This window comes from Mauremys reevesii, linkage group 4 (assembly GCF_016161935.1).
Source record: "Mauremys reevesii isolate NIE-2019 linkage group 4, ASM1616193v1, whole genome shotgun sequence".
Taxonomy (NCBI): Eukaryota; Metazoa; Chordata; order Testudines; family Geoemydidae; genus Mauremys; species Mauremys reevesii.
This window is the reverse complement of record NC_052626.1, coordinates 58,802,428-58,829,950: the sequence shown is the minus strand read 5'-3', so window position 1 is coordinate 58,829,950 and position 27,523 is coordinate 58,802,428. Positions and strand designations below refer to the sequence as shown.

Genomic DNA, 27,523 nt, shown 5'->3' with positions numbered 1-27,523 from the left:
GTCCCCCCACTGTAACCCACTAGGAACCCTCTCCTCTCCTAGAGCCCAGGAGTCCTAATGGGATCTCTCTCTCTGCAGAGTTAGAAGCAAAGTAAGAATATACTTACTAAAATATAATTTTTTAAACCTAACCAGTGTCCCTTAAGTGACTTACCACAAGATGTCAGAACATGTTAATATTAAAGCTGAATGGGTCTAATATTTATTTAATTTTCTTTCTTTTATATAGGAATTAGATACAACGCGCCTGTCAGCCGATTGCTGCATTATCTGCCAAAAAACTAGAGTTTTCAAGTGCCTAAGTAGCCCCTGGAATCATGGTTAAAGTTGCCCCCTCCCCCCACCAAAATCTGAAGTGGCACCCCTGATGAAGACTAGGCCGTTTCCCAGGCTTTTTAGGTAAGACTTGGATTCCTAGCATCCCATGCACTTTTGAAAATACAGACTTTCCCTGTCAATCGAAGCTCTCTAGATTTTCCCTCCAATTACAATTTGCTCCTTGCCTCTTTCCAACACATTGCTGCTGCTCCCCAGCCAGCTGCTTCTTGGGGAGAATTACACAAGAACAAAAAGAGAGATCACTCGTGCCACAGTTGCTGAACTGCTCTTTCAGACTGCTACTCCCAACCCCACGACTGCCACCCCTATGGCAGCTGTAAGTGGGGAACAAGAAAGACTGCAGAGCGTATTGGTCACCCTCACTGGCTCAGCCTGGTTATTTGATTTATAAATACAGCAAAGTATTTGAACCACCTCACGCTATGTCTTCAAAAGAGATAAACTCGTTGCCGTATTTCAACCGGATGCTGCGGGTCTCCTTTCTATATCTCCCTGCTTAGCCCAGCACAAAACCCAGCACCAGTACTCACCATCTGCTGCCACCCCCACGCTCTCATCTTCAGTGGATCAGACTCAAGGACCTTTCTATTGGAGCAGGCCCCCATTAGACAGATATGTGCTGGAGACTGGGAGAGGGCAATCCAGCAGCAGGTTTGGCGCTCAGGTGCAATTTAGATAAACGCTCTAAAGTTTAGGTGCTTACCCAAGGCTTATCTGAACCATGCAGACCTTGAGTCTGTACAGCTGACAGGGAATCTCACAAGAAGAGACTCTCACAGTGTTCTCATTTATTTTACTTAATTATATTATTTTTTGCACATTTGCTTTCAGTTCTAGCTAGAAATAGTGTAAGAACAGCCTCTCCTGGGCTATTTCAGCACCTGCATCTAGCTAAGCAAGACCATCCCCATCTTATTCTTTACTATTTGTATTACAGTAGTGCCCTGGAGTCCCAAGCAGGACAGGGCCCTATTTGTGCTAGGTGCAGTACAAACACACAGAACAAGGCACGGACTGTCGCTAAGAGTTTACACTTTAATCCTGCTTCCATGCCTTGAAATGCAGAAGGGTGTAAGGACGGGGGTTGTTTTAGTCTAGCAGAGTTTGCTCATCCCTGTTGGAGAAATGAGTACTGCCTGGAGACCACAACGCATCCACATTCAGCGGTCTCACAGGCTGGGGCCCCCCAAGGTTATTTACAGAGGAGCTGGAACCCCTGACGACTGAGAGTTATTCAGGCTTGGGCCCTTGTACAGACACAGCAGGACCCCCATCGGGAGCACAAAGCATGTAGATAAGGAGACAGATTTGCTTCAGAAGGGACAAGAAAGTAACCAGCTTCACTTCAGAGCTATAACTCCATCCCGCCTGGACATGACACTCAAGCAAAAGCTTGAGATCATCACTAGGGCAGCATATGTGGCATTTTGCTATTGGTAAAATGCCAGTGGCTCGGCAAATGGTCCCTATACATAATATTGCCCCAGTTTGGTTCTAAATCACTTCTATGCACTCGTTCAACATCTTTTTCCTTAAAATAAACTCACAGGCTGGTTGAATTGCAATAGAAATAATGTAAAGTTTAGTCCCAAAAATGTTCCAATAGATCCAACCACATCGTGCTGCCTTACACGCCAGATATGGGTGGCAGGAGTTACACTAAAGGCACATCTGATGCTTCCTCCAAGGTAAATCATCCCTTTACTGCCAAAGTTACAACAGAGGGTCAATACATTCTAGCTCACCCATAGTCTCATTGTGCCACCTCGGACAAATCCCTTCTGCTCTAGTGTGCAGATCTGTAAAATGATATTATTAACACCTACCTCACCCAGATACTAGACTTCATGTTAATTCATGCTGAATTCATGTTTTTTGAAGTGCTTTGAGATCCTTAAAGATGCTACAGAAATACAGACTGAAATCTTTTGCAGAGGAAAACAGGGACATAGATTATAATAACCTCTGTTCAGAACATCTATTCTAGGTCAATGATCTGAAGTAGAGATATTAACCAAATTCAGATATAGTATAATCTATCTACTTTATTAGCCAGCAAAATGGTAACAGTCTGCTAATAGCTATAACATGCTAGTTTTATTATTCAACCTCCAGCTTCAACTTCTACTTAAGCCCTATTTCTTGGTTGCTTTTTAAGACTCATCTGAGAGCTTTTGCTCATGTATATGATTGGCCTACACCTTTCCCAAGTACATATAAAACATTACATGGGCTGCTGGACAATTACCTCTGCTTATGAAATATTCCTGCTGGCCATATTTCAAACATCTACATTCAACATTTAGTGCCAAGTCAACCCCACTCTAGCTCTATCTTAGGGCACCACTACACTGGCAAAGTTACAGTGCCGGCAATTACAGCGCCACTCAGAGAGCGCAGAAGGCAAACCATTGTTGTGTGTTCACACTGACAGCTGCCTGCACAATAGAATGTTCATATTTGTGGCACTTGCAGCGGTATTCAGAGCGGTGCACTCTGGGCAGCTATCCCACAGAGCATCTCTTTCTCTTCTGCCGCTGAGACTTGTGGGAAAGCAGGGAAAGGGGAGTCACGGGGGTATCCTGGGTCCTGTCTTAATGACCCATGATGCATTGCTTCGCATCCCAGCAATCCCTGTGCTTCCATCTGCCTTTGGCGCCATCTTTCAACGGTTTGTGTACTGCGCACCCTGCCTCTTTTGGGCAGCAGGAACGGATCCCGAACTGCTGACCAGTATGCTGCTCACTCTGACCAACACGTCACTAGTGGCAGTGGAGTTATTCCTTAAACTACAAAGACAACAGGATTGCAACACTGATCTTGCCATGCATAGTAGCTATGACACGCAATTGCTTTCAGCATTCATGGAGTTGCTGACCATAGCGGAAAGCTGCTTTTGGGCTCGGGAAACAAGCACTGAGTGGTGGGATCACATCATGATGCACGTCTGGGATGACAAGCAGTGGCTGCAGAACTTTCGCATGAGGAAAGCCACATTCATGGGACTGCGTGATGAGCTTGCCCCAGCCCTGAGGTGCAAGGACACAAGAATGAGAGCTGCCTTGTCACTGGAGAGGCACATGGCGATTGCACTGTGGAAGCTGGCTACTCCAGACTGCTACCGATTGGTTGCTAACCAGTTCAGAGTGGGAAAGTTGACCGTTGGACTTGTGTTGATGGAAGTGTGCAGGGCCATTAATCGCATCCTGCTCTGAAAGACTGTGACTCTGGGTAATGTGCGTGACATTGTGAATGGCTTTGGACAAATGGGGTTTCCTAACTGCAGAGGGGCGATAGATGGCAGGCACATTCCAATTCTGGCACCAGACCACTTAGCCACTGAGAACATTAATTGCAAGGGGTATTTCTCAATGGTTCTCCAGACGCTTGTGGATCACCATGAGCATTTCACAGACATTAATGCAGGCTGGTCCAGAAAGTGCATGATGAACACATCTTTCGGAACACTGGCCTGTTCAAGATGTTGCAGGCAGGGACTTTCTTCCCGGACCAGAAGATCACTGTGGGGGAAGTCAAAATGCCCACTGTAATCCTGGGAGACCGAACCTACCTCTTAATGCCGTGGTTTATGAAGCCATACACTTGACAAGTGGCAGGAAGGAATGGGCAACTTGACAGCAGGAAGGAATGGTTCAACAACAGGCTGAGCAAGTGCAGAGTGACTGTTGAGTGTGCATTTGGCCATTTAAAAGCCCGCTGGCAATGCCTGTATGGGAATAGACTCCTTGCTGATGACAATATTCCTGTGCCTAGAACCGCATGCTGTACGCTCCATAATATTTGTGAAGGGAAGCGTGAAAGCTTCACTCAGGGCTGGACCACAGAGGCTCAGTGCCTGGAGCCTAAGTTTGAACAGCCAGAAACCAGGGCTATTAGAGGGGCGCAGCACAGGGCCATAAGGATCAGGGATGCCTTGTGGCAGCAATCTGAAGCTGAAAGCCACTAATATTTGTTGCTATGCTCAGGATTGCAGTGCATGTAATGCTAGGAGGTTATTGGTGCACATGATGCAAGACGGGGGCTTAACATAATTGTATGTTGCTTTGCAGTGTTCTTTTTGCTTTCACTTAATAGAATAAAGATTGCTTTCAAACCAACACAATTCTTTTATTAAAAGACAACCACCGGAGGAGAGAATCAAATGAAAAAATTCATCAGCAGGGAGGGGGGATGGGAGAAGGGGGAAAAGAAGGTCTCAAGAGGAGGAGGGGTTCTGGGACAGCTACAAATTTGTGTATGTCCAGGGCTCATACCCAGCCTTCTCCTTTGGAGTACAATGCAGCGGGTGCTATACTTCAGCAGGGCCAAACTGCAAGGGGATGGGTGTTGAGTGCAGTGGGTAGTGGGAGTCCACAGTGCTGGACTGTGAGGAGGGAGGAGTGGAATGCTGCGGGTAGAGAGTGGAGCCAGGAGGTTGATAACAGTGTGTTGGCAGTGTGTGGGGAGCGCATGGGAAAGAGTTTTGTGACAGCGGCTGCAGAGAAGGGCGGGTGCGGAGCTGCTCGGTTTGAAGAGCTAGTATCTCCTGGAGTGTGTCCACTTGGCGCTCCATAACGTTTAAGAGCCGCTCCGTGGCTTCTTTTTGGTGTGCCACGTTCTCCTTTCCGTCCCTCTTCTTGCTGTCCCATCACTCCTTCAATTCCTGTTTCTCAGTGGCGGAGTGCATCATAACCTCACAGAGAAAGTCCTCCTTAGTTCTTCTTGGCTGCTTTCTAATTCTGCACAGCCGTTCAGCCAGCGATAACAAAGAGAGAGGCTGGGCTCCCAAGGTCAGCTCTGTGAAGTTTAAATGCAACATTTTACAGAAGCAGTATTGTTTGCAACACAGACAACACTGATTCAGTGCTTTAAAACACAGCCAGTACTCACACACCTGTCACTAACTGGCTGACCCCAGGCAAGTACACATGAGCCACTAGACCTCCAAAATGGTGAGTAGCCACAGGAGCAGGGTAAATCACTCTTTCCGGACCCTGCTGTACACTGGGTACATGGCTCTTGGCAGAGAGCCAGCAGTGTAGGGGGGGCCTGATAATCATTCCTGTCCCCACACTTTCCACAGGATGTGATCATTATGGAAAGTATCTTGCTGCTGAGTATGAACAGAGAATCCAGGGAGGGTCTTCTCCAAGCCTGCGGCTTCTGCTCTGGCCCCTATGCAGCTCACCTGTGTGCAGAAATGGTTTGTCCCGTCCCCCAACCCATGACGGCAAAGTAGCGTGGGAAAGTTACCATTAATGGGGCAAGAAACAAAGCAGCTCTGCCGAGGAACCTGCAGTAGTGGATTGTCCAGTATCTCCAAGAGAGTTTCCAGGAGATCTTGAAGGGAGATTCCCGTGAAGTGAGGGAGTCTATCAACAGCCTATACTGATGCTCAGACTAGGCATGCAGTGAGAGACAAGCCTGCTTTCTGCAACCTGCCCCCAACAACTCACTTCAGCGAGTCCCAAAATCAGATCCACTTACCAGAGGCCTCCTCTCCTGTTTGCACTTCGCCACGATCCGACTGACGTGATTGGCTAGGTTCCTCCGAGGTAGAAAAGAGCTCCTGACTGCATGTGTCTCTGACCTCCAACTCATCCTCTGCCTCTGGATCCCCCTCCCCGTCTTCGTCCAAGATTTCCTCCTTCTGGCTCAGTCCACTCTCAACTGGCATGCGAGCCAACGAAGTATCCACAGAGACCTTCGCAGTGGAGGTGGGATCACAACCAGGTATCACGTCCAGCTCTTTGTAGAACCGGCAGCTCGCGGGTGCTGCACCAGAGCGGCGGTTTGCCTCCCACGCCTTGCGGTAGGCATTGCACAATTCCTTCACTTTGATCCTGCTTTGCAGCTTGTCCCGGTCATGGCCCCTTTCTGTCATGCATTGTGAAATCTATCCGTAGGTATCATAATTCCTATGGCTGGAGCACAGCTGGGACTGGACAGCCTCTTCTCCCCAAATGCTGATGAGGTCCAGTAGCTTGGCATTGCTCCAAGTGGGGGGGTCGCCTGGTGCGTGGAGCAGGCATGGCCACCTAGAAAGATGCACTGAGACCACTGCACGCATCACTGAGAAAATAGGAAGGGGACTTTCAATTTTCTAAAGGAATTTACAGGGTGGGGCTGACGGTTGGTCACCTGAGGGCAGGGCAGTAGAGTTCAAACTGATGACCAGAGAGGTGAGAACAGGCATTGTTGGACACCTCCTGGAGGCCAGTTGCAGCACTGTAACCACCACAGTGTCTACACGGGCACTGCAGCACTGTAGCCCCGGCACAGAAAGCTGTAAGCCTCTCGTCAGGGTGGTTTTTTTAGAGCACTACAACTGTGCAGTTTCTGCGCTCTAAGTGGCTTGGCAGTGTTTACACCCTGGGCTACAGCGCAGAAAGCTGCATTATTGCACAGAAACTTGTCAGTATAGACAAGGCCTTACTCGGTTTGAGATCACTCCACATATCTCTAAGAGAATACATTTTAATTCAGTAATGGTAGGTTTGCAAAGGATGCACTGGTTGCACTCATCACTTAAAGATTTGTATATACAATTACATTTCAAGGGGCTTTTGTACACATCTTTTGTCTGCTCTGGAAACTGCTACATAAGATCTACGTAAAACCTATGTTCTTTATATGAAGTTTTGGTCCTTGCGGCAAATATTTTCTCCTCCATTGCCACTAAGGAATTCTCTGTCTCAGTTTGGAGCCCTGAGAATCCCTTCACTTTCTTTTTATCCTCTCCCTTCCTTTCTTCCCCAACTCCCATCCAAGCATGTAAAGTCTAAATCCTGGAATACGGCAGACACTGCTTACTCCAGGGTCCATTACTTTAGCAGAATACTGGTTGTTGCATGGTTGAGTTCTAACCTACACCAAGACAAACACAAAGACTCTCTGGCACCTTCATCTAAGGTGTTTGTATTGTCAGATTCCATAGACACAGTATATGCAGACACGTTATACAGAGTATGTCTGGATGTTGTCCCCAGTTGGTATGGCCAAGAATCGAGTACGCATATTCATGAGCATCACATTCTGCTGAGTGGGACAAGACTGAATTCGCCAATGCGAGGTGTTGATTAGCTATGAGGTTGTTGCAATCACTGTTTAATGCCTTTAGTTGCTCCTTCCCCCAATAGGCAAAGTATTCTCCCTTTGCAGCAATTCTGGACCCTGTTGGCCTACTATGGGGAGAGAGGCTAGGTACAGGAATTGAACCAGTATCTCCTTCAGGACAGTGCAGAGCACTACCACTAATCCCCCTTGGATTCTCTTCAGGTAAATATTTATATTACAAGAACATAATCAAGTTCAGAATAAATCACATTTGAAAACACCTGTGGCAGCTCTGAAAATGTCATCAGTGTGAGTTATGAATGGGGACACCTGCAACATGTTCTACTGATCTAGAATTTCTCATTGTGGCTAATTTGTGGCTAACTAAATACTAATTTAGTTAGAAGAACAGGAGTCCTTGTGGCACCTTAGAGACTAACAAATTTATTTCAGCATGAGCTTTCGTGAGCTACAGCTCACTTCTTTGGATGCTACTCTGAAACCTGTAATTTAGTTAGGAGAGTGATAAAGTGTTTCATGTAATAAGTACGTAACCATTTTTTAAAATTCACGTGAATTTGTATATCCTCAGTAGCACTGAATATTATAAAAATATATTCACAAAACTTGGTTTAAATTAAAACATGTATTTGCCTCAGTGATATTTGTGATACTTTTAAATTTGTTTGTCACTGACATTCATAACAACTGAGAGATTGTTTTGTTCTGCAGAATGTTCATGGGAAGAGAAAATCTGGCAAATCATCATGGATTATATCCAAGTATTGAGCAAAGATTCCCTCTAGAAATATTTGGGTGGCCATCTTGAAAATTCTTTTTTAAATTTGGCAGTACCGATTTAAAAAATGTGTGTGTTAAAGTTGGGGAATTTCCCCAGTGACAGTCACAATCCAGATACTTTTCTCAGGCTACCCTGTAAACATAGTCTTAGGGCTGGTTTAGGTATTTCAGGTTCCAAAGTCCCTGTAAAATTAGGCCTTGTCTACACTGCCACTTTACAGTGCTGAAACGTTCTCGTTCAGCGGTGTGAAAAAACACCACCCTGAGCAATGACCCAAAGTCCATTGAAATCAATGGGAGTCTTTCCATTGACACTTCAGTGAACATTAAAACAGGGATCTCTAGTTTAAGATGGATGTGACAGGGAGGAAATCTGTCTCTATGAGCTCAGTGGGACTGTCCATGTGCTTAATATTAAACATGTGCTCACCTTTCCTGGCTCAAGGCCAGGGTGACCATCTTGAAGAATCAGCTCCTACCCAGCTCTCACTGAAGTCAATGGGAAGACCATCACTGATTTTAATAGGAGCTGGCCCCAGGTAACAAGAAAACAGTACAAGGCTGTTAGCTCTTAAGTGTAGATAATTTGGATACTAAAAATAACTGAACTGCGTGTGTAACCTATTGGTTAGTGTGTCTGATCCACAGAGGATGCAAGTCTGCTATAGTCCCCAATTGTTTAGCGCAAAATATAGAGACCTTTTTTTCAGTCTGGAGATTCCTTGTTCAATCGCCAGTGTCTGCCAACATGTCAGCCATCACACACACACACAAACGGAAGGGTTGGGGCCTAGAAAGCAAACTATGCCCATAATGTGGGAGGCTGGGTTGAGCTCCCATCCCCCTTTGAAAAATATGACCTGTTCAACCATTCTTTCTATGCACAGGCAATGTTAATAGGATCAAGCACAGATTATAGAGTGGAATTTGTTCTCTTTCAACCAATTAAAAAGGCAACAGAGGGTAATAAAAACAAAAAACTGCATATTAGGAGGCACTGTGTATCAGAGAGAGGAAAGTCTGAAAACTAGAAGATTGCCAATAAGACAACACAGATGCTACAGACAGTCTAATTTAGCCAGATTCTGAGGGGAAAAGCAATTAAATCCACAGCCATCAAATTGCCATTATTAGCTTGTAAAAAACTGATGAGTCTCCTGAACCTGCTTTACATTTTTGCTTTCTAGTTTAGAAGATGCTACATTGTCAGAATGAAAACACCTTTATATATATTTGTTGCAGTAGTATCTATAAAGAAACATTTCTGTCTCTAGTGAATTCACCGCAGTGGGGATAACAATTCCCCCACAAGTTTGTTCCTGGTTATTAAAACAGCTTTTAATTGATCCAAAGAACAAAAAAATCTTTTAAAAAACCCTGACCTATAATGATTTCTTTGAAGGAGCTCCATACAATTGTGCTTTCCAGATAGCCAGTGTTAGAACTTCAGATCATTTTTCTGCCATCATAGACCATGCAAGATGTTAGAAATTTTTTATTTGAGTTTTTGTATCAAATCTTTTATTTTCCCCTTCCCCTCAATGATTTTGGAGCTTTTTTGCTGCTATTAGGGGTGTGGAAAGAAAAACAATAGAGGGGTACAGGCATGGAATTCTAAAGCAAACAACCTGCACAGTCAACAAAAATATACCCGGGTGTCTCTTGCTTGGAGATTTTAGTGGCGCCTGAACACACATGTATCAGATTCCAGGAGCTAATGCTCACATTGCTTTGATTTTTCACATTGGTGTTGCTTTCTCCTTGATTCTAAGTCACCTGCTGATGTTATTGGAGGATGGTTACTTACAAATACGGTAGTTTGCTCTCATATGGGGCTCAGTTCTGCAAGGTGCTGATAAGCACTCTGACCTCAAAGCACCATAGCATCGAAGAAGGTGCTTAGCTTTAAACACATAAGTAGTCCCATTAAAGTCAATGGGATTGAGCCCATGGCCATCATCATATATTTTAAAATGTGACTTTAGTGCTAATGAAACTTTCAAGACCGACAGCCCTGGAGACTCAGAACCAGATCCAAGCCAGATCTCAGCCATTTTACAGAGCTCCAGAGGCACAAAACAATCTGAGGGCTGGGGAACTCACCCTGAGCATTACTACAACATGGGAAAACCTCTGGGCCGCCATAGTGGCTCTTACACCAGCCCTTCTGGCCTAGGGTGACCAGGGGTCTGGTTTTCAGCTGGAACACACGATCAAAAAGGGATCCTGGTGGCTTCAGTCAGCACCACTGACTGGGCCATTGACTGTCTGGTTGGTGGCAATGCGCAGCTGGACTGGCAGGCTCCCTGTGAGACTCTGCGCGGCTCCCGGGAGGCAGCCAGCATGTCCCCCCTCCAGCTTCTAAACATAGGGGCAGCCAAGGGGCTCCGCCTGCTGCCCCCACCCCAAGCGCCGCCCCTGCAGCTCCCATTGGCCAGGAATCTCAGCCAATGGGAGCTGCGGGGGCGGTGCCTGCAGACAAGGCAGCGCGCAGACCTGCCTGGCTACGCCTCTGCATAGGAGCTGGAGAGGGGCCAAGCCGCTGCTTCCAGGAGCTGCCTGAGTTAAGCACCTCCCAGAGCCTGCACCCCTCATCCTCTCCTGGGCCCAAACCCCCTGCCCCAGTCCTGATCCCCCTGCCGCCCTCCAAACCCCTCAAGTCCCAGCCTAGAGCACCCGCCTACATCCCAAATCTCTCATCCCCAGCCTGGAGTACCCTCCTACACTCCAAATCCCTCTTTCCCAGCCCCACCCCATAGCCCATACCCCCAGCCACAGCCCTCACCTTCCCCCCCCCACACACACACTCAAACCTGTGCCCCAGCCCAGAGCTCCCTTCTGCACCCTGAACCCCCCATTTCTGGCCTCACCCCGGAACCCACACGCCCAGCCCAGAGCCCATACCTTCTCCCACACCCCAACCCCCTACCTCAGCCCGGAGCCCCCTCCTACATCCCACCCCAGAGCCCACACCCCCAGACGGAGCTCTCACACCAGTCCCCTGATCCAGCCCAGTGAAAATGAACGAGTGAGTGAGGGTGAGGAGAGCGAGCGACAGAGGCGGGGGGATGGAGTGAGCAGGGGTGGGGCCTCAGCGAAGGGGCAGGGCATGGGTGTTGGGTTTTGTATGAGTAGAAAGTTGGCAACCCTATTCTGGCCCCCAGCATAAAGGGTGTGCCTGAGAGAAAGGGGGTGTGGCATAGTGTCTCTACACGCAAGCTGTTGGCATTGCCCAGCACAAAATAGGGCATGATGGTGGTGATTTATTATTTGTATTACTGTAGTACCCAGAGGCCCTGATGAGGATCCAGCACACCAGAGAGAGGATGAAGGAGGGGAGGCAAGAGTAACAACAGGAGCACAGGGAACAGGCATAAACCAACTGTGGGAATAATTTGCAGATTTTGAGGTTATGTTTACACACACACACACACACACACACACACACACACACACACACACACACACACACACACACACACACACACACACAACCTCTGCCACCCATCCATTTGTGGGCATCATGGTTGAGGTGGGTTTGAGACTGAACTTGAAGAAGGGCAGAGCAGCTCTGAAACTGCTTTATGCCAGGGAACAGCCTGGTGGTCCCAGGATCAGTAGGTTGCAGGGAGGAGGGAAAGGTAGTATAGAGGTGGCCTAATGCCCCTACACATCCCAAGTTGCACCATGCACAACCCAGGACATGGACTTGAAATCGTCTTTATTTTATCCACAGAACATGCACAGATTGAACAGTAGAAGTGCAAGCTTCTCCATATTGCTCCACTAATACATCATACTTCTGGGACAACAGGACAACTGCTAGGGCAAAGGAGGAGCTCAATCCCCATGGCCCATTCAGTCTTTGGCTTCTCTTCTGAGACTGCTAAGTAGGGTGCCATTTCTGGCAGTGGTTTCAGTGATCCAAGCAACTGTTTACAAGGAAATGGTCTGGGGTCACCAAAGAGTCATGAGATGTAACACATTTCAATCCCATTTTTGCCCTGGACCATGTTTGAAATTAGCCGTGAAAAGCTCTGTCCCATTTCTATTCCTCTGAGCCACTGCGCACATACCCCTTTTATTACATTTGTGTAATTGTGACTCTGATGTTCACTTGAGAGGCAATTCCTCAAGTCCTGTTATTATTTAACTTTAACTACTGGACTGCCTTGTTTTTAGTAGTAGTTTTAATTGAGAAGGATGATCAGTATTTAATTAAAGGACACTTTTCCAGGCTTACCACAATTTATATTCCCTAGAAACAGGATTCTTTCCTTCTAATTACTCTAGCTCTTTCAGGACCTGCAAAAGGCCCAAAATAAAAGCTGGCACCAAAAACAAAAATGTAGAGAGAATTTTGCCAAATAAGGGAAATCTCGCATGGAACATAATGCTGGTGCTGCAAATTAATTATACAGATTTCCAGTAGGTTTAAAATATGTCAAGTAATAGAGTAAGTGATGGTATCTACCTTCCATACTGTCCCTCTGACTGACTGCAGTTGTCAGTGCTCCCCTGCCTTTTTGCCACAAGTATGCTCCTGATGGGTCCATCTGCAAAATATTCTATTATAAAGTAAATAAAAAGATTACTGGGGCAGAATTCCTTTAGGTGTTCCAAGCACACCCAACAAGGAGATACCCTGAACATCTCTGCTTTTCTGAAATCTCAGCTACCTTATGCCATCATTCTGCCCTGGCTTATTTCTAACCAGTCTTCAAGTGAACAGGATACTTGGAAGCGGCCCTGGATTAATGCTTAAGAGTATTCATTCAATCTCTCCCAAATAGACTCTTCCTGATGCTAAGGTTGGCAGTAATTACTATGTCTTAACTATGGGCACACAGTGGAATCAAACTGGCAAGCAACAGCATCCAAACAGACATCAGGCTCCCTACCAGAAAGCTGGGCACAAGATCCCTTCCCTGGGCAATCTCACCCAACGGCCTCACACCGCCATACACAACGTGACTGTGCACAGAACCTTGTCTTGGGGCAGTATTCCCTCCCCCACCACACACGAGCTGGGGAAAAAGAAGTGGCAAAGAAGAAAGACTCTGATATTACCCCACAGAAAGAAGACTACAAAGCTGTCTCTCAGGATGTCCTTTTTTAGCCTGTTTCTTCCATCCCAACTCTAGCTACTGTAATTGCCAATTATACTAACTTCTTTGGATCCAAACTGTTTTTGCTCATAAGAGTACATTTTCCTTACTGTGTCCAAGAGTAAAATTGGATCTGTTTGCAGATATTTGTGTGTGCAGAGATCAAATCCACAGACAGAAAAAACAGAATGCTCCTGCACTCCGCTCTGTTTCCAGGCTCAGTGAGTGTATTCCTTAATGGCCCTGGCACCTTGAAAAAGTGCAGCAGAGCATGTCATCTCATCCAGGATTATAAATTTATGAAAAGGCAGCAATCAACCATATCCCACAGCATACATTTCCCAGCCTGTCTTCTGTTGTAGGAGAGCTTTCAGCGTTTAGATTTTTTTTCTTTTGGTTGTGAAATACTTTTCCTAAAAGCATATTTTGTATTTTAGAGGTAAAGTACCATTACTTACTAGTTCTTCTTTGAGAGTTATCTCTGTGCATTCAAAATCTATTTTTTCCATATTGAAATGAGGATATGGGATATTAAAACAGATTGTCCCCTCAAAAGCCCCCCTGCTGCTGGGACAGAGAGATCTCTAGTGTTTACTGGCCCCTCCACAAACAGTTGTCAGCACAGCTAAATGCTAAGTCAGGTGTAATTCAGATGCATGCTTTACAAATATGTATTCTCAAGATCTTCATTAAGAATTAAGAATCTTATGTTATGAGCATCACAAAAATCTTTTAGACATATGCTCCCAGGGTAGGGACCATCTTCATTTTGCAGAGCACCAAGCACCCTGCCAATGTTTAAAAAACACAAAATACAATTAATAAACAAAAATTCTGAGCTGGTCTCTGTTTGCTGAATTTCATTTTCTCTCTGAATCCTACAGTGCCAACACCCTAGTATCTAAATCCTGGTACCTAACATTTGAATTAGAAGTGTAGTTAGCCAGTATTGTTCACCGTTTGCCCAGGCTGAAGGTAGACGCTCTAGGGTTAAAAGTCTTTCCCCGTTTGTGGCTTCAGGCCAGAGAAGATGGCTCCTATTGGTTGATTTAAATTTCCAGCCTGAAAAGGGAGTGTCAGACAAGGGCTCAAATCTCTCTCAGTATTATGATCTTCTAACCTCCCCAAGCTTTCAAATCATCTCATCACACCCAGTGTTCATATGTGGGGGAAGCTCATGCTGGACCCTCTTGTCCACTTCCTCCTATAGCAGCACCCAAAGGGGTCTTACCTTGAGAAGATCTGTGAGAAGTCTCTCTTCTGGACTGACTTTGGCCACTGCTTCTCTCTGACTGCAGGCTGCTGCTTGTCTTAGATTAGGGAAACATCCCTCGCTTCAGGCAAAAATTCTCAGCAATTTCATCTCAAAGCTTCTTCAGAAAGATCCTGGTTCAGTGTCTCACACACACGCAAACACACATCATCCTTGCAGCTGCTTACTCACCAGCACTAGCATGATGCCAGCTGCTGTGGAGGAGTATATGAAAGTGCCAGACGCCCCCTCTCCCTGGCAATAAGCAGAGGTGTTTGAAGTATACAAGGAAGTTATAAAGTCCTCACATTGGAGCATGGATGATACCACAGTGACAAATTCCATTAAAGTCTTGCAGCTAAAACTGATTGGATCCCACTGTAGATGTGTGCTCCTGTTAAGGTTTGTATTACAATGAATAGACATTTTCTGGGACTCCTTTATATTATGTGCTGATTCTGTGATCTCAGAAGAGAGGATGGGAGCAGGGGCTGAGTGACATTTTGTGCATCAGAAGCAAGGAGAATATTTTAATCAAGATTCACGGATATAAAGATTATTCACGCATCTCCATTCAGCTAAGCCTTGAAATCAGGAGACGGCTGGCTTATGCTCCACTCCAAGTGGAGGAGGGTTAATTGGTGGAACATGACCTCACACTTCTAGAATATGTGATTATAGAATCCTTTGCCTTGCATATTGGAAAAGTGGAGAACGTGAGCCCTTGTAGCTTGCTCTTCTAAAACAGAGAATGGGGCTCCGTTACCCTCCTTGGGCAGATGGTGGGTTTCTTTTCATTTCACTAAATGCTCCTGGGTTCTTATATCCAGGGAAAGACATCATGGACATCAGCTCTTGTGCAACTGTCTTGCATCTGACCCCAGCAATTTTTAAAATCAGACACGCAATATGGAGTTGACATTTTAGGAAGTTGAATTTCAGCAATGGAGCTTGGAATGTCACAAACCTGCAATATAAGGAAGGGATACTTTCCCAGGGTCTTAGACACTATGACCCAGATCCTCCACTGATGTAAAGCAGAACACCTCCATTGAAGTAACTGGGGAGATATTAATTTGCACCAACCTGAAGATCTGCTTTCACATTTCAGTTGAAGCCACTACAATCCCGCTATAGGATGCCCAGTTCAAACCCAACACAATCCAATTCTCTAAACAAGGCTCCACGTAGAACAACTTCTACTTAGAGCAATTACTCTAACAATCAAGTTAAAACCAGTAGACCTGCGACTGGGGCAATCACGTATTTTCCACAGGTAGGTTTACAAAGAAACCTTTCAGTTCACTGGTGTGTCAGACATATTAGTTCTTCCTGGACAAAACTCAAAGCAAAAACTATTTTTAATAAAAATGTTGCTGCCAAGAGAAAGACTATGATTAATTTTCTTGACACTAAGGTTTGGTTTTATTTCCTCACCTGTATAACCACAAGCTCATATTTTCAGGAACATTAGGGAACAATAAAGCTTGCTGCTAATTCTGTCTCACTGGGACCTGGGGAAAAAATATAAGCTGCGGGCCAAAAGGTAAGAACAAACAACAACAAAAGAGAGAGAAAGAGAAAATAACTCAGGAGTGAGTCAGTCTGGATCCTGCTGCTTAGTCACCTGTAGTGTTTCTCTCCAGGCCGCTGGAGATAGAAAAATAAGATGTCCACCCACCTGCTTCTTTTGACAGGGATAGTTATAAAAGGAAGAGATACTGGGCAAGCAGAGTTCTAAAATGCACCCACAGATGCAAGCTTCCCAGAGGATTAGAGCTGAGAGAAGCCCATTTTCTCCCATCCACACCCCCTCCCGCCGCCCCCTGTTCTGTTTTATTTTCAATTAGAACATCCTGAATCAACCTGTTCATTTAGAGCTTTAAGTTTCTCAAATAGTGGCTGGATATTTTGACATCGTATGGAGTTGCCATGGAGAAGGAGGATGATGTCAGTGACACAAAAAGCACTAAATTTACAAATACGACAGGAACAGAGCTATTTATAAAGATCTGCTTTTTCCCCTTCTGTGCGGGAGTGGAGGAGGAAGGGCAGGCAGCAGTTCCATTCTACATGTTCCTGTCAGCAAATCTCAGAAATGAATTTTCTCATCAAAAAAATGCTCCAAGTCCCTGAAACTGCTGAAGGCTGTCAGGTTTCGGACTTCACTCATTCCACGTTGCTGGATTTAGCTTCCCAGCTCATACCTGCTTTCACGTCCTAAATAGAGGTCAGATCGTATTTTACATTTATCCAGTATTTTTCACCTAAAAGATTCATACAGCACCACTAAAATGTAGCCACCTCTGAGCGAGGGGCAGCAGCTAAATAGCGCACTGTATGTTACACAACAGTGAAGAGAAAGGAAATTTCTGACAAGGCCACTAGGGTAAACATCTTCTCTTATCCAAAAGTGTCATGGGATCTTTATAATCATTTCATTTATAAAGCAATTCTCCACCCTAACCTATTTGTGTGAGGTGCTATCCAATATTTATACAAACCAATAGCAAATTAAAACAATATTTAAAAAATAGAGAGGATCCAAATACCAGGATGCCAGAGAGAAAAGGATGGGAGGGTAATACATTTGGGGCATGATGGAGTTCATTTTAAAGGACGCTGAGGTGCGTGGGAAGGTATAAGAGATAATTTGAAAACAGGAAAATGGAAGGAGGGGCTAAGACGGATGTCAAGGGGCTGAGATTTATATACCTCAGGCTTACAACAAAAATGCAATCGCCTGCCAGCTGCATATGTAACATGCTAGTGGGATCCCTAAAAGTTGGGCATTGTCTAAGCAAGGATACCAACCAGGATATCAAGATCTTAAATTTAGCCTTGAATAATACGCACTCAAAGCAGATAGGAGCTTTGATTTTAAGGTCTCAAAGGTGGGGCGGGGGGGCCCGACGACACTGCATGGAACTTAATGATGAATACAACAGTAACATTCAAACTCATGCAGACAGAAGAGTTAATGCTAGAGAATCTCTCTGCATCTCCACCCCTCCATACCAATGATCAAAATCCTGAACATCTAAATTTACATGAGAAAATTCTTCCATATATATATATATATATATATATATATATATATATATATATATATATATATATATATATATATATATATATATATATATAATCATACTTACTTTTTCACTCACACACATCCCCCTCCACCTCTTTGGTGGGGGGAAGGAGGAGGAGGTGACAGCCCCATCCCAACTTAGGGATACAATTCAACCTCCCAAAGAAAAAAAGCACTTGATCTAATGAGCAGGTGCTCTCTATCAAATGTCAATCTAAATTAAGAGTTTCCAGTTGTTGAGTGATTTGTTCCATTATGTAACATTTATACACATGGAATGGATGAATTTTAGAAGTAAATTCCAATAAATGAATGAAATCAACTTAATTTCAGGGCCCTGGGATAAAGTGTACAAAACTGGGGTGGCCTGGCCTGATGTCATTGGAGCACCTGAAGGTCATTCATATACCTTTAGTCACAAAAAAAAGCCATGCTCCAATACCAACACAAGAAACAGGTGCTACAGAGGGTAACAGAACGTTAAACTTTGGAATTTCTTCTCTGGATATTAAGTAACATCACAAGCAAAACACATGGCTGGTTGTGAAATGTCACTGAATGTGCTGCACATGCTAATTGTTCAGCGGTTCTGTAGTGTTAGGAGCAGCAGAAACCAAGCGTCCAGAAGAGGACTAGAAAATGAGCATGTACTTATCTCTTTTTATCCACAGAGGTTGAAGCACTTCACAAAGGTGGGTAAGCATGATTATTCCAGTTTCACATGTAAGAAAACCAAGAGGTTAAATGACTTGTCCAATGCCACCCAGAGTCAACGCTGGTAAAAGAACCAAGGTCTCCCAATTCCTCATCCAATGCCCTATCCATTGGACTATGTTGCCTCCCAATAATAAGAGTTTAACTCAACTGCATGTGCTGCAGACATTAGGTGGGCTTGTCCAAAACACTCCACTTGCCACAACTCTGATATCCAATGAGAGCTCTTACAACCAATGAAACATCAAGGTGATTCTGGGTGAATATTCCCAACTCTTGTTGCCTGATCATATGAAGAGGATATGACATGGCTTCTAGCTACTTCTTAAAGTTGATTTTTTCAAATTAAAATTTCATGTGTGTCATTTATACCACAGGTTCAATCCAGAGAAATCCCTGCCGCTAAGAGCTTACAATGGATGTGTGTCTGGAATGTACCCTAGTATTGTCTGTTGCATAGTAGTCTGTCTGTGCTTCAGTTAATAGGTTTATTCCTTTACTAAAAAAAGAGCAAGACCCTTTATCTCAAGCACTGTTGGACTAATACAAAGCAGCCCAAACTGAGTATGTTCTAGACACAAAGCAAGTGTAAGCTCTTAGGGCAGGGCTTTGCCTTCCTTTGTTTGGAAAGCACCTGCAGTAGTATTCACAATGTGCTATCTAAATAAGAAATAGACTATAAGAATAAAAGATACATGCTATACAAATAATGGACTAGATTTTTCCTTCTGGCACAGCCCTAAGTGAGGGATGGCACATAAGCTGTACCACCCCAGGAAGCATTGTGACTCAGATATGCACCTTTGAGTCCAGTTCCTTTTTGTTCTAGGCTAATGGAAGGTAGTAGTTTGCTGCTAACCCGTTCCAGCAGCGGATTACGATACCCCTCTGTATCAGCTCAGAAGTGGTGGGTGGAGCCAGGGCACTGCAAGTTACAACCTACCCCAATATTCAGATCAAAAACTTAAAGCCAACTACACACTGAGTGCTCAAGGACGGGAATGGAAGCTAGAACAAGGTCACAGAAAAACATGCAGGTCTCTTTTAGCCGTGGAAGAAGGTTCATGGTGTTTTAAAGGTTGCAAATCTCCTTCAGTGACCACAAACACCATTTCTTCCAGTGGAACATGAGAGCTCTTATTACCAGTTCATAATATTATTCAGGGATCCAGTTATATTTGAGACTATGGCAGCATATAGAAAGAGAAAGTTCCATCTCTTCTTGCAACTGAACGAATGAGAAGGGATGGATTGTTCCTTGGAAGGTGGTAGTACAGAGAACGAAAAGCCATAGAAAGTTTATTGCCTTCAGGTTTAACGCAGTTATAACAGGGATAATCAGAGCAGCACTGTGCTGATGCTATAAAGCATTAAAGGTACCATTGCTCATACAATGGCCTGGGGCTGTGGGGTTCTGTGACAAGAGCGGTCAGTGTGGGGCACTGTGGGATAGCTGCTGGAAGACAGTTAGGGCACCATAACTAACAGTGTCTACACTCACATTGCATCAACCTAAGTACATTAACCATGCTGTTACCATGTGGGCACAGCGGGGTGGTTACGGCACTGGGAGACCAATTTGAGTGTCGGCACCTACACAACTAGGTTGATGTAAGCTGCCTTGTGTTGACCTAATTGTATAGTGTAGGCCAGGTCTTAGTGTTGTTGCATAGAGTGCTACGCACCAAACACTGGAACTTAACCCAAAGCCAGTTAGGCATATTTATTATTTGGGAAATCAGCTGCAGTGCTGAGGATAGGTTTAGACTCTTTAGATAGTTGCACAGGCAGGGACAGAAGAGCATTGTATAGGAGGTGAAGCCCCTGCCCCATTTTAAAGTTTTCATAATTTTATAAACTAAAGAAACAATTTGATTTAGGTCCTATGGTTAGATTTTTTTTTTTTGGTAATTTTTTAAAATAGAATATATTCATAGCAGGGTTTTTTTAAATGTCAGTGAAAATGTTTTATTGTAAACATCCCGTGATAGTGTAATGAACCAAAACAGAGCACTGCTAACGCATGAGAACTGGAGGTTACTTACTTGTAACCAGAGTGCTTCAAGACGGGCTCTGCAGCGTAGGCAGCGGAACATTCTTGTAGCAGTGCCTGTTAGAGTGCTCATGCACCCTTCCTGCTCCTTCCTTTGGCATTCCTGAACACCCTGACAGCAAAGCTGTAAGAGGCGCTATCATGTTCCCTGCCACCTCGGTTCCTTTCACCACTTCCTCAGAGTCAGGATTTTAGAGAATGCTGAATAAAAGAGGTGAGGAGGGGAGTAGGAACATGCAGAATTCATCTTTAAGAACTCTGGTTACAAGTAAGTAACCTCCAGCTTTTCTTCAAGTATCTTCAGCGTATTTTTGCTCCTGAGATGGTTTGGCAAGCACTACCCCAGGACTGGATGGTGGAACTCGGAGTCCTAACTGAGGAGGGATTGGAGTACTGCCCTACCAAACTGAGCAGCTGATCCAGCTGCCAGATCTAGGGAAGAGTATGTTGTAAAGATATGACTAGAACTCCATGTGGCTGCCTTACATCTCAACTATTGGAACACATCTAAGGCATGCTAAAGAAAAGACAGTTACCTTTTTTTTTTGTAACTGATGTTCTTTGAGATTTTTTTATTTTATTTATTTTATAATTGGAGATATACCAATCTCCTAGAACTGGAAGGGACCTTGAAAGGTCATCAATCAAGTCCAGCCCCCTGCCTTCACTAGCAGGACCAATTTTTGCCCCAGATCCCTAGGTGGCCCCCTCAAGGATTGAACTCACTCAGGCCAATGCTCAAACCACTGAGCTATCCATTGCTTATGTCCATTCCATTGTAGGTTTGGGTGCAGGAGCCGTCCATTGTACATCAGATTCTTTTCCCACAACAGAAAGAAGGAGTAGGATGGCTTCTGCACCCAAAGCTACAGTGGAATAGACATGAGCAAGCACTCGAAGTTGTCGTCCTTACATCAATTGAGTGTGTTCTGATTCCAGTAAGAAGAGGAACAGATGCAGTTCTATACCCCTGTTCAATACACTGTCTAGCCCATGTACACAGTGACTGTGAAGAAATAGCATGACCTTTGTGGATGCCAGCGCAGAAAATAAAACTTTAAAAACTCTTTAGTCCTATGTAATTTTGATTCTCCTTTATAAGCACACGGTCAAGGAAAGAAAACCAGCAAATTAATCATTTGATTAATATGAAATTCCTATGCCACCTTGGGAGGGAATTTAGGTTAGGCCAAAGGACTTTCATCTCTGTGAAACATAGTGAAGGGTGGGTCTGCCATAAGGGTCTCGCTCACTCACCTGGCTGATGGAATGGCTATTACAAAAGCAGTTTTAATAGATGAATGAAACAAACAACAATCTGGCATGGGCTCTGAAGGACTGTTCATGAGCTGTGTTGAAACTAAACTGAGGTCCTATGATGCATCTGGGGCCTTTATTGGGGGATATGTATTAATCAGAGCTTTCATACATTTAACTGTACCATGTGCAAATAAATTAATATCTATTAGCACCTGATGCACCACTATTGCTGCTAGGTGTACTCTCAGAGTAGAAGCAGCAAAGAGTCCTGTAGCACTTTATAGACTAACAGAAGTATTGGAGCATGAGCTTTCATGGGTGAATACCCACTTCGTTGGATGCAGAGGAGAGAAACCCAAAATTTTACTGAAGTAAGTATTCAAGAACACATTGGATTGGTGCTTGTACTAGATCTATGCTCTTGTTGCTTATCCACTTCACAAACCTAGACCACTTAAGATCATAACATTTTCTCAATGATTGTTTTTAGAGATGCATCAGGTTCCGATTAATGAAAAATCTTGTATTCTTCAGCTAAAGTCCTGGAGCCCAAGGAGCTAGGTATAGTGAAAGAGGGTCTATGAGATACATTTTTCCATCCTGTTCAGATAATAGGTCTAGTAGTGCTGGAAGAGGTTTGTATACTCCCTTGGCATGATGAATATCTGTACATCATTGTCATTTTTAAAAAAAAATCACCCTCTGTAAGGGGGTTGGGGGAAGAGCATAGACAGCCTAATTCCCCAATTTAGCAAAGCATCCAGTGTGGACTGTCTGTCCTGAGTAAAAATAGAGACACATTCTGTGTGGTTGTGAAGAGTTCTATGTCCAGAAAGCCACACAGAACTAAAGTGTTTTATATCACTGCCTCCTTTAGAGACCATACATGTAATTGTATGAGATCTCTGATGAAATGATCTATGTTGGCCTTGCCTGCTAGATGCAGGACAATTGGGATGATAGTGTAGTGGATACAGTAATGCCATAGCTATTGCTTCCTTGCACAGCTGGGATGAGTGAGCTCCTCCCTGCTTGTTCAGGTAGTGCCCACTGCAGTCATGTTGTCTCTGACTACCTGCACTGCTTTGTTCTGAAAGTGAAATGGGAAATATTTAAGCTAGACAGACAACTCTCACCTCCAGTACATTCATATCTAGTGCCTTTCTTAGCAAATGTCAATGATCTCAAACTGAGAGACTGTTCAGATACACTCTCCACCCATTCTTGGAAGCATACTAAGCTAAGGCATTACTAAGCCGAGGATCGGATCTAAACAGGTTTGTGCCTACATGCTGTTGTGGTTGGAAGTGAGATGACGGGCAGTGCTATGCTGACACACCCTTTTACAGCCAACACTCAGAATGGAGGGGTAAGAGGCGTGTGTGTCAGAGAGTGTTCTAACAGCACAACTATGTGAAGTCTCCCTTATGTAGGCTGCACATCCCATGAGTGGAAACATGCAGAGGACATGCAAACACCTCCCAGCGTTAAAAGGGCCAGTCTAGTCTTATTGACCAAATTGAGTGACATGCAAAATGTAAACATACCATGTAATAGATTAAAGCTAAAACAATTGTAAAATTTACTTTTAATCTAAAAATGGGACTAGTAACCCACCTAATTTAAGGTTTTTATCATTACTTTACTGTAATGCTGCAATTAAGATAGCAAAAATTCAGTGGTGCTGATGAACAGACGGTGCTCTTACAAAAGACAATTATTGTATAGTTTGGTAAATGAAACTCAGTAGGTAGAAAATGGAAAAACAAAGAAGCAATTAATAGAGATATAACTTAGAGGAAACTGGAATAATGTCTCTTCATTGAATTCAAAACTGTTTTACCACAGACTCAAAATAAGCACCAGTATTTGTGATATCCAGAATATGTCTCTTTCAAAACAATAGAAAGTGGCCTCTAGTAGATTCATCCAAACAGGGGCTCCTTGAGACCCTGATCCTGCAAGGTCTTAAATGTGTGTAAAGTTACACAGGTTCTTAAATCTTTGCAGGATTGAGGCCTGAGAGAACAATGAACATAGTGGTCTGGTTGTCTTTGGTTCTTGGCTTGAAATGATTTTACTGATCACCTTCGTATACTCCAAGCTATTCTTATAATAGAGTCAGTTGAATTAAATTAAGTTAGCAATAGATAAAAGTATTTTAAAATTTTTTATTGAACAGACTACTGGAGTTACAAGAATCTATAACCAAGGCTGTAAACAAGAGTGTATACAATTACATCATTCTGTAAGAGAGACTGTTTGTGCGTGACATGGGATTTTATGCACCAACCCTCACAAAATGCAGCCTCCTTATCCATCAATAGAATGTATACACTAGACAACGATTTAGGTAACAGACAAATAGGCACTGAGCCTAGTTTTCCTAACCTTTTCTAAAGCTTGTTTGGTAACTAATCTGACTTATTCCACAATATCAAGCACAGCAACACCTGACAAAGTATCAATCAATAGCTGCATGTTTCTGCTGCTGAATTGCTTCATTACCTCTTCACCTTATACTCCTAAATCTACTGAAGGTCTCATACACCAGTGTTTTTAGAACACTGAGTTTGTGCATATGACAGAGGGTCAGAATTTGCAGCTTTATCAAAGTCTCAGTTTTTGGTGTGCATTACACACTTGAACTATACCATTTCTTTTCAAACCATGCAATAGATAAGTACTACTAGCTAAACAAGATTTTTGTTTGCTTTTGAAGTCTTCTGGGATAGGAAGCATTAATTTAGTTTCTGGGGTTGCTGCAGGCTCTCTGAAAAGATCCATTTCAGCGCTCTGACACTCAAACTTTGTTAGACAAGTTCTAAGCTCTTCCACCCTGTTGGCGTAATACAGCTCCTTTTGATCTCTTTTCTCTTCTGCTCCTTAGTAACGGCCAATGTTTTTATTCATTCATACTGAGATTATCAGATGGAAATTATAACTACATAACACCATACTGGGATTTTCTGCAATATTTGTATGTTGGCAAGCTAATCTGTTCAACATCATTTCCCCTGGTTGCAAATACAAGGATATAATCTTGATAGGTCCTAGAAAGGGTGAAAGCAGCACCTTTTAACTCAGTTGCAACTGCCTAAATTTAGGACCAACTCAAAACAATAGCTGAGCAGATTCAGAGCACAAAGTCCAAATCAGTTTTCAAGAGGAAGCAACAGCTGCAAAACAGCTAGCTCAGTGAGATGGTATCAAGATTGTGGCAGTCATGTAGTTTCAAGGACCTTACTAAAGCATCAAAGTTCCAGGAAAGAAAAGCCATCCTTGTGGTTTTAAACACAGAAGTCATTTTGTACTCTCTCTTAAAGCCTTGGCACCAGCTCGTTAAAGCCTCCTTCAAATCCACTAAAAGAAGAAAGTTTTGAAGAACTCTTATTGCCTCACAACAACAGCTGGAGATGTTTTGTCCGTGTGGATCCCACTTATGGGGCATATGCGCTTCAGGCACTCTAGATTGGAATCTTTTGAACTGCAGTGTCTATTGGGGCTGTACCTGCCTCTGCCTGCCCTTGTGCCCTCCCACTAAGGACATAAAGGGTAGAATGGCTCCAACTTAGTTCCCTCATTAATTCAGGATCACTGCAGAGAGGGACTCTGAAGAAACAGGGACGGAGGGTCGGTCATGGGATCCACATGGACAAAACGTCTCAGAGAACCATGATTACTGAGGAGTAAATGTTTTCTTCAGTCTTTGTCCATGTGGATCCCACTTAGGGTGACTAGCTAGCAGTTCCCCAATTAACACGGGAGTTGAGCTACAATTACCTAAATATGGACGGCAAAAGTGCTCTCCTGAATTTGATCTCCGAACTAGTCACCAAATCCAGGGCATAATGCTTGAGAAAGGTATGGTCTGAGCTCCACGTGGCTGCTCTGCAGAGCTCTGATACAAGAATATTTCTTCAGCATGCTGCAGAAGCTGACTGGGCTCTCATTGAGGGATAGTTGGGAGCACATTGCAATGCACTGAGAAATCTATTTGAAGAACTGCTAGGAAGGGATGGCCTATCCATTCACAGCCTTCCCTAATATGACAAACACGATTTCCTGAATGGCCTTGTCCTGCCTAAGTAATAAAGGAAGGCTCTGGAGGCATCTAAAGGAGCTTGGGTTTCTCCAGGTTTGTGTGTGATTTGGGAAAGAAAATAAGGAGTTTGATTTGAATGGAAAAAAACAAACACACACCATCTTGGTGAGGAATTCAGGGTAGGGTCTCAGCATCATCTTATGTGGAAGACAGTTTGAAGGGGGTGGGGTGGATGTTTGCCATTAGTACTTGAATTTCACAAAAAACTCTCCTGGCTGAGGCGATAAACCATCATGAAGGCAGTTCTGCTTGCAAAATGCAGAAGAGCACTTAGGGAAGAGGTCAAAGAAGGACTCCATAAAGGCCCAGGAAGAACTACAGTAAGGTTTCAGGATGGGGGAGGTTCCTGAATGCAGGGGGGGTATCAATTTGTAGAATTTTAAAACAGTCAGATGAGAGAACACTGTATATGTTTGAATAAGAGGGTAGCAAGATGAAATGGCATCTAAATAGAGGCTGATAGAACTGATGGTGAAGCCTGATAGCTACAGCTGGAGGATATAATCCAAAATCTTGGGGACAGAAGCTTGCAGTGGGTCAAGACCTTATGAAGCCCAGGTGGAAAAATCTCTTCCACTTTGATCTGTATCAGGATCTCCTGGATTTCTGTGGAACAACCCCATGTGGTGTGCTCAGCTAGCCAAAGTCTAGGTCGTCAGGTGTACAGATATGAAGTTTGGGTGAAGAATTTATCTTTGATTCTGGTAGAGTAAGTCTTGCAGATTGGGTAGAGAAGTTGGTAGCTCTGTAAAGAAAAGCCAGAATGCACCCAGGAATTACTTCATGAGAGAACAAACAGCCTAAATGCTCCTCCAACATCAATTCCTTAGTCAAAGATTAGGGCTTCTGCATCCCCTGGGGCTCTGGCTGATTCCTGCATGCAATATGGTGCAAGTTTGTAGTGGACATGTACATAGCCCCAGGGAGCAGCTTGTCTCCCAACCCAGTAGGTCAGATTCTAGGCCTGCTGCATTCCTGCAGTATCAACACATGTCCTTTCCCTGACTCTGAAGTCTTTTCAATAGCATCCCCAACCTATAAAGGAGAAGAGTGGGATTTCTGCCTACCAATGAGCGCAATGGAAGGGGATATCTTGATAGAAATCTGTCCAACCTCTAACTAATCAGGGCTCTGCAGGTAGGGCTGACATTAACAGCACTGTTACAGACATGTGGAGTAAGAATTCAGCATGAGAAATCCACTTGTCATCGCTCTTTTCACCATTGCAAATAATTCCATAGAACTAACCTGTTATGTCAAACACTTATTACATTGCTGAAAGACTTAGTCAAGCAGGGAAGTAAAACAAGAAAGCGATGTGTAAATATATAACTTTATCATTGGCTAGCAAGGCGAACAGAAAAATGCTTTAGTTAACTAGAATTTAATATACAGTAACTCCTCACTTAACGTTGTAGTTATGTTCCTGAAAAATGCGACCTTAAGTGAAATGATGTTAAGCGAATCCAATTTCCCCATAAGAATTAATGTAAAGGGGGGGGCGTGGTTAGGTTCCAGGGAAATTGTTTTTGTCAGACAAAAGGCATTATATACAATTTTAAACAAGCAATTTAATCCAAGTATTAAACAGGCTGGCAGCTCCCCTACACCCCCCACCCAGCGCCTCCCACCCACCGACGGACCCTGCAGATCAGCGCCTTCCCTCTGCTCCCCCCTGCCTCCTACCTGCGGCAATCAGCTGTCTTGCGGCATTCAGGAGGCTGTGGGGAAGAGCGAGGCA

At 44.0% G+C, this 27,523-nt stretch overlaps 1 protein-coding gene across 1 annotated transcript in view; it reads right to left on the bottom strand.

The window, feature by feature from the left end:
- The window catches only part of PAK6 (p21 (RAC1) activated kinase 6), a 48,569-nt gene extending 33,982 nt beyond the window's left edge, over nucleotides 1–14,587 (bottom strand). The window contains exon 1 of the mRNA XM_039536659.1: nucleotides 14,536–14,587. The gene's annotated coding sequence lies outside the window, so the exon portion shown is untranslated. The remainder of the gene's footprint in view (nucleotides 1–14,535) is intronic.
- Between the last annotated feature and the right edge of the window lie 12,936 nt (nucleotides 14,588–27,523).